Genomic DNA, 14,737 nt, shown 5'->3' with positions numbered 1-14,737 from the left:
AGGTAGCAGGATAGAGAGAGATTTGCAAGGACTAAATGCCAAACAGAAAGAAAAAAAGAAGGGGCTGGTACGTAAGCCCAGAGAGAACATGGTATTAAGTGAGTTTTAGCGGGATTCCTTTACAAAGACAGGGGTAAATTTACAGTGCAAACTACCAGGCAGGTTCAGATTGCTAATATATGTGTACTGTACATATGCATATGTGTATTTATACAAATACTATATATTTTAAGGAGATAAGCATTACAAAGGAAAGTAATTATGGGGTGGCACAATTGCAGATTCAACTAGACTTAAAGAGATTTCCTGTTCTAAAATTTCCTGTGTTCCATAGCCCTTCCATGTAATTTTCAATGTTTTGAGTGCCCATTGGCAACACAGACTAAACACTAAAACAATCTAGAATAAGATTCAAGTGAAACTTACAGGAAAGTAAATCCGATCTTGAGCTGTCAAAACACCACTTACAGTACAGTATCTTTTAAGGAACCTCTGAAGAATACCTTCTGAGAAGGAAACCAAAGAGGCCTTGAAAATTCCTGTTACCCTGGCCACCAGGTCCCAAACCCACACCAAACTCACAATGGGCTCTGAGATTTTCAATCTACGTCGCATATTGTTACATAAACAAGTGTGTATTAAATGTTTATCATATACTCGGCAACCTGTTTCAAAACATGAAATAAAATAGAAATGTAAGACTTGCTCTTTGTTTCAGAGAAGTTAATATGAAGCTTTTCTTGTTCAAAGCTGAATCCCCCGGACAGAGCGCTGAGTCTGGTGTTTAATAGGTGCTCAATAAATTGGCTGGGGGGGAGGCAGTTATAAGGGACAATGTTAGCTACTTTTTCTGGAGAACCTTCTAAGGGTTAGGCATTTTGGATACATTTAATCTTCAGGAAGACCCTGTGAAGTAGGTACTTTAATCCCTACTACATGAAGTCACAAAGGTTCTCAGTCCATCAGGCAAGGACGTACATAGTCTGTAAAACAGCAGAGACAGGGCACAAGCTCGGATCTACGCACTTCCCTCTGAGCCATGATGCGTCCTGCAGTCTAGTTGCGAAAACAAGGTAAATGTATGTGAAACAACAGTAAGTGATGCAAAATGCAAAACTCTTAAAAGCTAGGGGATGTGGCCCAGGCTCCACGTGTTAGAGAGATTCTGAGAAGACGAAGCCTGGTGTGGTCAGGAACATCTTACAAATGGGACCACAGAATGGGACTAGAACAATGAGGGCATCAGAAGGAAAGGCCACCCCAAATCGCTGGGGGAAAAGGTTAATGGTTGCAAAACTGGCTGGGAAAGTCCAAATTAGGGTTGAAAAGAGCCAGTGGTATAGAAAACTGGTATGCGTATTTCCCTCACAATAATCCCCTTGTGATGGGAAGGGGGAAATGTTTAAAAACTTTGACTCTGGCCTCTTGACTTTTGGGGGGAAAGTTGGTGTAACAATGAAGAAAAGGCAGTTTTACACTGCTCCTTTCCACTTCTGCCTCTGACGTCAGCTGGCCCAGGCCAAGGAGGAGGGGTCATTTCAAAACGCATGGCAGTGTTCTGGGCTGCTAAAACTATGCTGTCCCAGACAGTAGGCACTAGTCATATATGGCTGTGGGGTATGTGAAATGTGGGTTGGACCAAATTGAAATGTGCTGTAAGTGTAACATGCACACATTTTTGAAGACTTGGTATGGAAAAAAAAAAGAATGTCAAATTTTCCATGATTTTTCTACTGGTCCCATTTTGATAATATTTTGGATGTACTGGGGCTAAGGATAACGTGTTATTATCATCAATTTCACCTGTTTCTTTTTAATACTTTCTTAATGTGGCTGCTGGAAAATTTAAAATCACATAGGAGGCTCACATTATAACATTTCTATTGGCCTGGATTAGCTCGCTAAGGCTGTCGTCCCCAGGTGTAACAGGCGGGCTGGGCTGGCGTAGCAGCAGACATTTATTTTCTCACAGTAGTGGAGGCTGGAAGTTCAAGGTCAAGGCGTCAGGACTGGTTTCTTCTGAGGCCTCTCTCCTTCATAGGTAGATGGCTTGCTATTCCCCATATCTGCACACGGCTGCTTCTCTGTGTGCATCTGTGTTCCACTGTTGTCTTCTTATAAGGACACCAGCATTTGGATTAAGCCCCACCCTCATGACCTCATTTGACCTTAGTTACCTCTGTAAAGATCCTACCTCCAGAAACAGTTACCCCTAGGTACCTGCAGGGGATTAGTTCCAGGATCTCTGCAGATACCAAAGTCTATGGATGTTCAAATCTCTTCTATAAAATGACATGGTATTTGCATATAACCTACATACATCTTCCCGTATACATGAAATCATCTCTAGATTACCTACAATACCTACTATAACTTAAATTCTGTGTAAATCTTTGTAAATATGATGTAAATGCCACGTAAAGAGTTGTCAGCGTAGCAAATTCAAGTTTTGCTTTCGAGAACTCTCTGGAATTTGTTTTCCCAAATATTTTTGACCTGTGGTTGGCTGAATCCACAGATGCAGAACCGGCAGAAATAAAGGGCACAGTCACACTCGGAGGTGCTGGGGATTCAGGACTTTAACATAGACATTTTCGGGGAGACACAATTCAGCCGGTAACAGGTCAACCCCAGGCTAAAGGAAGGAAGGCAGGAGAAGGTGTTCTTTGACTGAATGTGGCACGTGTGGAAGTGTTTTAACATGCTTCCATATGAGTCTGAAGCAAGTCAAGAGGGAGCAGCATTCTTTAGTAGGCTGAACAAAATGGGGAGCACGACAGAGAGAGAGAGATGGACTAACAGTGAGTGCAGGTGCAGAGGAGGGGAAGGCGACATGGCCAATGACGTCAGTCACTGGATATAGATTTTTTTTTTTAAAGGATGTTGCCAGTGGTAAAATCTGTGTGGCAAGAATTCCAAGGAAATTCTAAGAACAAGAATGGCGTCTCATGTTTGCTTTAAAGCATCTGCTTTGGCAGGACTGCTGTAAGGAAGCCTTTTCATGACCAGCAGGACTGCAGTCACTGTTGCGGCGGCCAGGACCACCAAACACACAACTGCTCTGCGTAAGCAGTTGTCGTGAAAAACCCAAAGCAGAAAGGATGTTGTTGCGACAGAGTTAAAAGATCAACCACAGAAGGGAAAATGCAAAGGAAATCAAGGATCCAGGGAGTAAGAGGAACGGGAGACACTGGCGACTGGGAGAAAGGTGAGTCCACTGAGTCAACCCAGAGATGCTGGGCTGAAGCTGGTTGGTGGGGTGGGGAGGGGGAGCTCATGGTCTCCCCTATCATTTGTGCAATGGGGGCTCAACCCCCTGATTTTACCATTAAAGGGAGAGTCGGGCCACAGGGCTGGGGTCTTTCAGGATGCCCTGGTGCTGGGACTTTTGACTCCTACCTGAATAAAATCTGCCATAGGTTTGTAGACAGTTTTCTCCAATACCTTATTTATACACTTCGTGTCATTTGATTTTCAAAACCGACGCAGGAAGCAGAGAACGACACTACACCGCTTACCAGTCCCATTTTGTGGGTGAGAAAACGGAGGCTCAGAGGGCTTGCAAAGTTTTGCAAGTAAAACACTAGACGTGTTCAGTGCTATATCAGCCCTCCCACAGCCCCTCCTGTCTTCACCCCAAACAACGACAACCCTTCCCCCACACACACCCCTTTACGTGTGTGGACTGGATTGCTGATGCTCAGTTTTGTTAGACTCGCTCACCACCCAGTTTCCCCTTGTAAATAAATCACTATATTACTCAATTCTAAACACTTCCGGTGGAGTCACAAAACGCATGCCAGGAAACTGTCCAGGAAATTCACGTCAAATTGAAAAACAGGTATTAAAAATACCAGTTAGATGTGTCTTACAGGTGTTTTAGCAGAGCTATGGCCTCAGTTGGGTGAACCATCTTAGCCCCTCAGATCCATTGTCTTTTTTTCATGGGGATTTTGCTCAGGGTAAAGCTTTGACGGGGGAAGGTTGGTTTAAAGTATGTCAAGATGTAGAGAGGGTGTCTTAAACTTTTTCTTCCTCTATCAGTATGAAAATGAAAACATATAAAATGGGAGGAAGGGAACTTTTCATTCAGTGAGAGACAAAAAAAAATTTAGCAAATATAGCTCTTGATTTTGTATTTATCAACATCACTTTCTTCCCATTATGACTTATCCATAAATCCCTCTCTGATCCACAGAATGGTGCTACGAACTGCATGTGGAGGTGATGTAGGACACTAATTTATCTTTACGTCTTTTTATGGTCATTTGATTTTCTTTATTTTTTAAAATTTTTAACTTACAGACGATCACAAGACTGGTGTGCTGGCACTATTTTCAGAACAGTCATAACCAAGAAAACACATAAACACATCTTTTCTCGGTGGCCAGTTAGCCAAATGTTCAGTGATTTGGTTGAAGAGACAAGTTTAAGAAAACTTCTGGGGAAAAAAAGAGTCACATGTTTCCTCCTAGACCAAAGGCAGCCTCCACAGGGCTCCGGGAGAAAGGCATGGGGCACATGGGACAATTTCCCAAGACATCTCTCTCTAGTTCTTGCGACTCAAACTGGGATGACTGGCCGACCACATCAGCACCACACGGGAGCTTGTTCCTGAATCCCACGTGAGACCTACGGATTCCAAACTGGCGCTGTGAAACATCCCCAGCTGGTCCCTGCCCACTTAAAAGTCTGAGAAGCACTGCTCTGGATAATTCTCAGTTTCAGCATCTAAATCCCGACAGAGCAGAATTTTAAGCCCCCTGACACTACCGTGATACTTGGGGAGGAACATCAGAACAGACTCTTCTGTAAGAACTTCAGAACCCAGATGGCAAACACCCGTGACCCTCCCCAGCGCTGGGTGGAGTCATGGCAGCCTGAAAGACAGCACATATTCCTACTTTGAGTGATGGCTGAAATTTCACAGCAGGCTCCCACACTGTTCTCCACGGACAGTCCCCACGTAACCAGACGGGTTGTCTGGCGTCGTGGCCCAAAGCCAGAGAAGAGGTCCCACTGGCCCTTACTGCCTCAGTGGGGAGGAGTGGAAGGCAGGGTGTGTCTGTGGGTCTCAGAATAGGGACACCGAGAAAGGGGGCACAGTAACAGAAAGAGGGCAGCTAGGTGCCCTGGGCAGCCAAGGATGGAAGAGGAGACAGGGACACAGCAGAACGGGTGAAGACGCCTTCCTGAGGCCAACTGAACCAAGCACGGACCCCTCCACGTCCGGATGACATCAGGTCTTAAAGAAGAAACAGCTTCCTTGGCTCTGCCAGAGAAGAGTCACCAGCCCTTCCCTGCAAATCCTGCCCTTCCCTGCCAGCTCTTAGGGCCAAAGGACTTGCCCTCAGGCCACAAGTCCCACCAGCTTTTACAGGCCAGTTCCAAAGTGGCAGTTGTGAAAGGCAAGGTCCCAACTGCCTGGTCTTCTTCAAAAATAATAATGATAATCTAAAGTCTTTAACCTGTTCACAAGGCACCGATAAACCCTGAGTTTGCCATTATTGGAAGAAATGACGCCAGGCCAGAACTGAGACTACAGATTGATTGATTTTTTTAATTTAATATTTGTTCATGGGGAGGCTGGCTTCTTCATCGTGGCGGCACCTGCTAGGGCCATTACAGTTACAAGGCCTGTTGGAGAAGCTTTATGGTAAAGGCTTATTTCTATTATAAATACTGGTTGGGGTGAGTGGTTAATAAGCCAACAGCTTCCTGTTATACTGGGGCTCCATCAGGTCTGGCCCAGAATGTTAATTCACACACATCATCTTTGTGCACACATGTGTGCATGCACACACACACACACACATATACACACACACAAATAAATGTTATGCCAAAATCAACATCATTAATTAAGTTGTGGAGGAAGTATTATCCAAGTCAACCCTTAAATTAATTACTAACTTCAGATCAAGATTGTGAACAAACAAGTTGCTTAAAGCTCGTATTTTGAACCTAACTCAGTTATAAGAGCTCAATTATTAAAATGATATTATAAAAATATATGTGCTTGATTGCTATAGAACTACTTCTCTCAAGCAACTCAGCACATAGATTCTCACTTACTCAAGGACAATAAAAAGAATGTTATTACACAATTCATTGGTCTATCAGTCAAGAAATAATTGTTAAGCACTCATTATGTGTGCTTTACTTATTCATAGGAATGTGTGAATTACCATTCACACCCGAACTTCCCAAACTCAAGTACATACTATAAAATATTTATATATATGACTTGATGGTAACTGTAGATTCTATTTCCCAATACCCGTAAGTCAAAATGGGTTTTGCCTTTGGAAGGTGAGGTTTCCATCCTGCACCCAGTAATCGAGTGGTTGACAGCACAGGCATGAAGTAAGATACACTCCGGTCCTAGGCCCCTTCTTCGTCATGGCATCCTTCCAGCTGTGTGACCATGGGCTGGTTGATTAACCTCTCTGTATTTCATACTTCCTCATTATCAAGAAAAAGTAATAATAGCACTATCATTGTTGCTGGAAAGACTAAATGGGGTAACAAATGGCTAATTCCAGGGCAGGGGTAGGGAAAGCCCAAAATGAGCCTGGAATATCTTGTTTCAGAAAATACTGATTTGCTCAAAGAATGATGAACACATGCTGTGGAAGGTAGAATAATGGTCCCCCAAAGACATTGATATCCTAATTCACAAACCTCTGTATATGTTATCGTACATGGCAAAGGAGAATAGGGTTGCAGATGGAATTAAGACTGCTAATCAACCGACTTTAAAACAAGACGTTTATCCTGGATACCCTAGTGAGCCCAGTTTTATCTCAAAGGCTCTTAAACGTGGAAGAGAGAGGCAAAATAAGGATCCAAGTCAGACAGAGACTTAGAGAAGCTAGTCTCCTGGTTGTGAAGAGGAGGAATGGGGCCACAAGCCAAGGGATGTGGGCAGCCTCCAGAAGCTGGAAAAGTCAGGGAAATGGATCCTCTCCTAGAGCCTCCAGAAGAAAGACAGTCCTGCAATACCTTCATTTTAGCCCAATAAAGCCAATTTCAAGATGCTGATCTTCATAACCATAAGATAATAAATTTGTGTTGTTTAAGCCATTGAGTCTGTGGTAACACAGCAATAGGAAGACTAATGCATAAGTCAAGAAAACAGGATCCGGCTTGCTTTTATGCTAAGAGAGAGGATGATAAAGCAATGGCTAATCATTCTGGGTTATTGTGGGGAACCTGGGTGAAGGGGGTAAGGAAACTTATTGAATGCAATTTTCACAATATGTCTAAAATTATGTCAAAAGTAAGTTTTAGAAAAACAGGAAAAATATTTGCATAGGGAAGATTCAGATCTCCAGCATTCCTCCCATGCGCCACCTAGCCAGGCAACTAACTGTCCCTCTCTGACCTCAGAAAGAGATGGGCATTTCAGAGGACTTAGGGTTCTAGTCACTTGGAAGAACAAACAATAAGAGTAGCTGGTAGATTACCTAATATGTTTGACTGAACTGGGAAGAGTCTTAACAGTTTTTAGAGCTTGAAGAAAGAATTAGTGATCATTATGTACAAAGCTACGTTTTTAAAAAAGTGAAGCAATCATTAACTCCAGGAAAAATCAAAACTGTCATAAATAGGTCATCTGTAATATTTATAAGGTCATAATAAAGCAAATGCTAAAATTGAATTTTTCAAAAGCTTTGATATAACTATAATAACAGCATGGGGAATTGGGAAAGATGCCGCTGGAAAGCTGAATCCTCATCTTCTGAGGTAGGAAGTCAGTAAGCAATATCTAAAATGGAAAATTTGAGATATGGAAATGCAAGCTTGTCCTTTTAAAATATGGAGGTAAATAGCAGAATAAACAATTAAAATAGTTGAAAGTGGTTGTGCAGGGGGACTTCAAAGATGGGGGAGAGGGTGGAACAGGAAAACAGTATTCGTTATAAAATTTGTGGTACAATTTTTCTTCTTTTTCCCATTCTTTCCATTTATTATACTCTGTACAAGCATCATGTGGATAAAAATTAAACACAAGTGCCTTGAACACAACATAGTATGTGCTCAACGAATATTTGATGTTGATGCTGCTGTGATCTTTGTTAAAGTTGCAAAACTGAAAGGAGGACCAATTTACATTCTGCACAGCAGCCTGAAGGTAAATTATTTCATACCTTCCTATTTCTGCACTCAAAGATAAAAATGCTTAGTGAATCAAACTCTGGATGAGACTGAGATACATGTAAATCTGAAAATGTACTAAAAAAATACCAGGCACCTATTCATTTTCTTACTCACATCTTCCTTTATTTTTTCATTCAAAAAATATTGAGCACCTACTATGTGCAGACACTGTTCCAGCAAAGGATCAAAATGGACAAAATTTCATACCTTTCTGGAACTTACATTTTACTTGGGAAAACAGAGATTCTGAAGATAGAGACAATGGGGCTTGTTGACAGACTTGACAATGAGCTGTGAAAAACAGGAATTAAAAAGGATTTCAAAATGTTTGACCTAAGCAACTAGAAGTATAAGTTGCCATCAGGTGATGGGGGAAAGCTGTGAAAGAAGCAGGTTCTGGTGGGAAGTCAGTTATCATTTGGATTTAAGGTTGAGATGCTTATTCCACATTCAGATGGCGTGTGAAGCACAAGGTCGGATGGGTGAGTCCAAAGTTCAAGGAGGAGATCTGGACTGAAGATAAAATTTTAGAATCGTTGGCCTGTCAGTCAGGGGTCAGGGTAGGACAGAGAAACCACTCAAGGTGTTTGAGGCAGAAACTTACAAATTTGTTGGAAGGGCTGAAGGAACAAAATTCAGGGACCATGGCTGGATGTTTCCCTCTGAAGTCTCTTCATCATAGCTGTAATTCAGAAGTCAGGAAACTGCCACCACTGCCACCATGACATGCCTCATGCCCATGAAACTGGCAAAGAGACACAAGGGGGCCAATGTGGGGCTGAAGATGCTGGAAACACATTTATCAGATGGGGTTGCCATAGAAAAATGGGTCCAGCATCCTTGCTGTCTGCTACCTCTCATAGAAGTAGGCAGACCCTAAATTGCTTTCATAATCCAAGCTGCAAGGGAGTCTAGGAAATGTAGTTGTTAGCCTTCAAATACCATGAATACAGAGGAGAACATCGTTAAATTTTTTTGGTAAAATTAATGTATGGTTATGGTAAAAAAAAATACAAAGAATTAATGTCACTTGAAATTCTACTATTGAGGCAGGGATAATCACAACTAACACTTGGTGAACCTCTCGCTATTGTGTATAAGTATATATAATACTTCTGTACTTGGTAATATCCATGTATTTATCTGTCTACATACAATGACATATAAATGACTATTTTTTTTTCCAGGAGAGGGGTCCTATAATCTCAGCTCGAGCAAGGTTTAATAATCCCTTCCCCATAGCCCTCATCCCTTCCCCCTCCCATTTTTGCTTGCTCCATGCTCCCACGTGGTGGAGGGGGCCTCCAAAGGAGGGGGGCCAGCACAGACTCCATCATCCCACCCTCTGGCCCATCCTCTGGCCAGTGGCTCCTCCTCCCAGACCCACTCCATAAATGAATGATACAATTTATGCTACTTTATAATCTGCTTTTATCAGCCAATAATAGGACATGGCCATGTTTTTATGTTCAATAGATGTATATTTATATCACTGATTCAAGAATGCATTGCATAAATATACCATAATTTATATAACCACTCTCCTTTTGATGGACTTTTAAATCATCCCAATATTTCAATATTATTTGCAATATTGCAATGAGCATCCTTGTTAATATGACATTAAATTCTTGACGTCTGAAGCTTCTTTTCACCAAATTAAATATTTGGGGTAGAAAGAATCCATTAGATTCAGAAATGGTCACATCGTTGTAAAGCTTTATAAAATAAAATAATCTGGAATGAGCTGATGTTATTATAAAACTTAGCTCCCCATCTTGGTGTCTTGAAGTTGGATATAATAAAATGTTTCCTTATGGAGTTTGTGTCAATTCACTATGCCACCACAGGTGCCCTTTACATATTCTTACGCTATTATCAGCCTACAGTACTATATTTTTTGAACACTGAGAAAATCATTTTTCCGTAAGTTTCCTTAACATTATAATTTGATGGTTAAATTAATCACCAACGGTCTGCAGATATAAAATGTAAATGTTGAACATAGGGTATAACTCCTGCTGCTTGATTTTCCATGTCCACCAACTCAGGGTTGGATTTGTTAGGAAGTAAGAGAAAAATGAAAACTCATGTTGTGGTTCACTCAGTCATCTGGGCAGGCGGACTCTAAAGCTTATAGAGATTCTTGCATTGTGTTTACCATCCTCCAACAAATTATTTCCATAGCAAAGAATTTATTAAGGTGGGTGTCTTCACATCTCTCCCTTCCTGGGTATAATATCAGCATCACTGTGCAGACAAGCATGAGTGTGAGACTGTCCCTCTATAGATGGATAGCCTTATGGTCTCCGGATGCAATGCACTATATAGAGAAAGTGTAAGGTGCTATTGGTATGTAAAATAGAATCCTAAAATTGCGAAGCAAATTCTATCCCAGGAACGCTAGGCACCACATGGTAAACAAACATAAACAAATCAGCTTTAAATCATTGATTTCTGTTTCCAAGACGATTAAATCCAAGTCTTAAAGGCGTCTTATTTCCTTCCCCCTTTTGGAGGCTGTCCTTCCTTGTCTACACCGCTTGATATATGTTGGCCTCTTCAAACATTCTACAGTCATAAAAACATCAGGGAAACATTTCACCACTTGACAGACCATTCTGAACTTGGCTGGCTTCGGGAGCCATGGGGGACCATCTGTTCGCTCTGACTCCTTGGGTATCCAGAGGGCTCTTTTCCACGACAGGGATGTGGAAGTGCCCACTCTCGGACCTCCCCAGACAGCCGATCCTCTCAAGGACCTTCCAGTTTCCAGGAATCTCAATGGGCCATTTTCAGACCCTGTCAGTTGTTACTGGGGAAGGAGAGAAGGACCAAACAAGGGCACCGACAGTAGCTCCTTGTTGGGCCCCTGGGTCAGATTTCTCAGCAAACAGGCTCTGACACAGAGATTTCAGTGCAGGAGATTTATTGGGGTGTGTTTTGGGGTCCACGTCTGTGGGGGAGTGAAGGACACAGAATTGCAAAGAGGGGCGGGGTCAGACTTTGATGCAACTGAAGCAGAGGCTTCAGCCTCCCCCTCAGCCAGCCCCAGAGCTCAGCTGGCTCTTCTAGGTCACCCCTGAATTATGGCCAGGGAACCTGGCCTTTGTACCCATGCAGCAACCAGTCACTAGATGTAGGCTGCCCCTGGGAGGGAGTGTAACCTGATGAGAGGGCGTCCTCTTCGGTGAGGACAATTCCTGGACAAGCTCCCAGCAGAACCATCCCCCAGCAGTAGGGGAGGGAGTGCCTGTGCCCTGAGGGGCAATCTGGCAGTGCACTAGTGTACCCGCTGCCCTCTCTCACTCTCAGGAATTCCCTGATGTCCTCAAAAGCCAACTCCATGTGCAAAGTTCCAGCCTGAAGAAATGACCACCATCTTTAGACATCAGAGAGGAGCAGGAGGGCAGGTACCATAGAGGGACCCCAAGGTTAATGGACCCTCAAATGCAGAGGCTCTGCAATTATGGACACAGTTACTACGAAAACTGCTGCAGTAGGTTTTAAAAGCCACCTGAGATTAAGGAGCATCACAGGGTCTGTGGAGAGGGTGCCTTAAATGAGTAGGATTTTCCCTGGGGGCATGAACTGGGAACTTACGGCAGGATATCACCAGCATCGTTCACACCTGGGGTTTCCTTATATTTCCATGTAGGTGTCCTGTCATATCCTGGAGCCCACCCCCGATGTCACTGGCATTACCCATGTGTGTCAACAGATTCCTGCTTCCTTCTACATGAAAGTGCTCTCTGGCCCTTGTAATGTCAGGTGGACTGGAGAAACCAGGGAGCTAATGCCCCAGGAGAGACCCTCAAACAATGAGGAATGGAAGTTGGTAGATGAATATCCCAGCCACCTTCCTCTTGTTGACAATTCCAAAGCATGTCCTGCCCAGAGGGTCCCCGGTTGTCTGCAATGGCGATCCCCTCATTAATACACCATTTATGGTCTCTCCTGACTTCCCTGAGTCTCCTCTCCATCATTGGTTCCTGGGATCACCTATCAATGAACAGCCTACACCCAAATCTTTGTCTCTACATCCACTTTGGAGGAAATCCAACCTAAGTGGATAAGTGAAGAATGTTGTTATCATTCCTGATGAAGCCTCTAAAAGTAAGGTGTAAACACATCCTTGCTGGGGAAAAGCTATTGTCTTCTCTTCACATCCTCCAAAAATTCTGGAGACTAAATGCCCTCTGGGGTCATCCCTTCTTTGGCCCTTTACACGTGGAAAGGATGGGTAGATAGATAGATAGATAGATAGATAGATAGATAGATAGATAGATAGATAGATAGACAGACAGACAGACAGATGAAGAGATGGATGGATAGATGGATGGATGGATGGATGGATGGATGGATAGATGGATAGATAGATAGATAGATAGATAGATAGATAGATAGATAGATAGATAGACAGACAGACAGACAGACAGACATAAGAGATAGATAGATCGATACAGATGTTCTGAGGTTTTTACGACCATTTTTTGCCCATATGCAAAAGCCTGCGAAATTTCTCTACAGAAAAGATTCTAGCAGTGTAACGTTGATTTTGGCTGCCTGCCATCCATTCTCCATCCTTCTGTTCATAACATTTTGGATTTTCCTTAAGGAAGCACTCCTGTCTGCACGCAGTCCCTGTGGACACACAAGAGCAGATCCTCCTGAGTCACAGCCTCCCAGTTCCTCCCAAAGCAGAGGATCTGCAACATTCTTTCCCCCATTTAACCCACTGCCCCCCAACCATGGCTTCCTGTTGCACTTGAAATATATCTGAAACTATTTCCCTGATTGCTCTAGAATGAATGTCTGTGTGCTCCCCAAGTTCATATGTTGAAACCTAATCCCCAATGTGAGGGTATTCGGAGGTGGGGTTTGTGGGGGTAATTAGATCATGAGGGTGGAGCCCTCTTGAATGAGATTAATGCCCTTATAAAAGGGACCCCAGTGTCCCTCACCCCATCTGCTACACTGAGAAGACGGCTGTTTATGAACCAGGAAGCAGGTTCTTACTAGATACCAAATCTATTGGCACCATGATCTCGGACTTTCCAGCCTCCAGAATTGTGAGGAATCAATTTCTGTTGTTTGTAAGCCCCCTAGTCTATGGTCTTCTCTGCCATCTCACAGCTTCTCACTCCAGCTCCACCTGGCTCTCTTCTCAGACCTGCCAAGCTCAGCCCTGCCTTGGGCCTTTATAATAGTAACGTACCTGGAAAATTCCTTTCTCAAATCTTTATTCACCTACTGTGCCTTCTTGTTATTCAGTCCTCAAACCTAATGTTACCTCCTCAGAGAAGGGTTCCCTGACCACTCAACCTACAGTAACCAACCCTTCAGTCACCGTCATATAACTCTCTTCTATTTTTATCAGAATCCAGGACAACATGAAATTATCTTGTTTATTGCTTTACTCATTTACTGTTTGACACCCTTGCAAAAACGTCAGCTCCATGACAACATGTCGTCATCTTTGTCTGCTCTACTATCCTCAGCACCTAGAATAGTACCTAGGACATCCTAGGTATTCAATAAAAATACTGAAGCAATGAATGAATGAAATATTTCCTGAGTATATAGCAAAACACAAGCTTTGAGAAAAATACATGAAACATCTACTCCAAAATGTGTCAGTCATTGTTTTAAAACATCCTAAACTCTAAAGACAAAAGTATTAAACAAACATGGTTCATGGCAACGGTTAAGATGACTGTAGCCTCTCAGATTTCAATCATCACTCTGCATTGTCTACAGATGTAAGATCAAAGGGTCCTGCCAATTCCAAACTTCCTTCATACCATGGATTTCATTATCCCAGATTGAGTTATTTGCTGCTTCATGATGTTAAAATAATAGCAGGCTAGTTAATAAAAATAATATAAGGACAACAGTGGTCGATGTTGCTGTTCCCTTTGATTTGCAGGGGTCCTCTAGACAGGGGATTGAAAGGCAGCTGATATCTGAGTCAGGCAAAGAATTCCATCATAGTTATGGACACTTCAAGTCAAATCAGCAAAATGCGCCATCTGAGGTAACCCATGAAATACGCTTCGCTAGATACTACCCCGCGAGGAGGAGGGAGACACAGGTGTGCCAGCAAGGATATGGGACTGTGTTGTTTTCTGCAGGACAAAAAGGAGCAAAGGCTGAAAGAGGTAGCCCCTTGGAGCGATATCTTTGAGAGCCTGCAGTGATTTATTTGACAGGGAAGAGGAGGGCCAGCCCCCTCCTCTATAGGATCAGCGCCTTGATTATAAACACTCAATAACTTTCAGGTTGAAAATACATTTTCTTCCCTTGCCTATATGTTCCTGACGCTTGCTTTATGATTTCCTATTAGGAAATGCTATTTAATTCCGTCCACAGCTTGGTGACCTTTGTGTGGCTTCCCCACTTAGGAAATTTACAAGTAAATCACCAAGAAGTATGTACACATCCACTTATAAAATATACATGCACTTGTAAATGAAAATGCACAAACGGCAAAAAAAAAAATGCTACATGCATTGCAAAAAACAGGCATATGTGCCTGAGAGGTGGGAGGCAGGTGTTTGGGAAATCTTTGCAC

The sequence above is a fragment of the Vicugna pacos genome, chromosome 1 (assembly GCF_048564905.1).
Source record: "Vicugna pacos chromosome 1, VicPac4, whole genome shotgun sequence".
Taxonomy (NCBI): Eukaryota; Metazoa; Chordata; class Mammalia; order Artiodactyla; family Camelidae; genus Vicugna; species Vicugna pacos.
Note: the sequence above shows the minus strand (reverse complement) of the source record.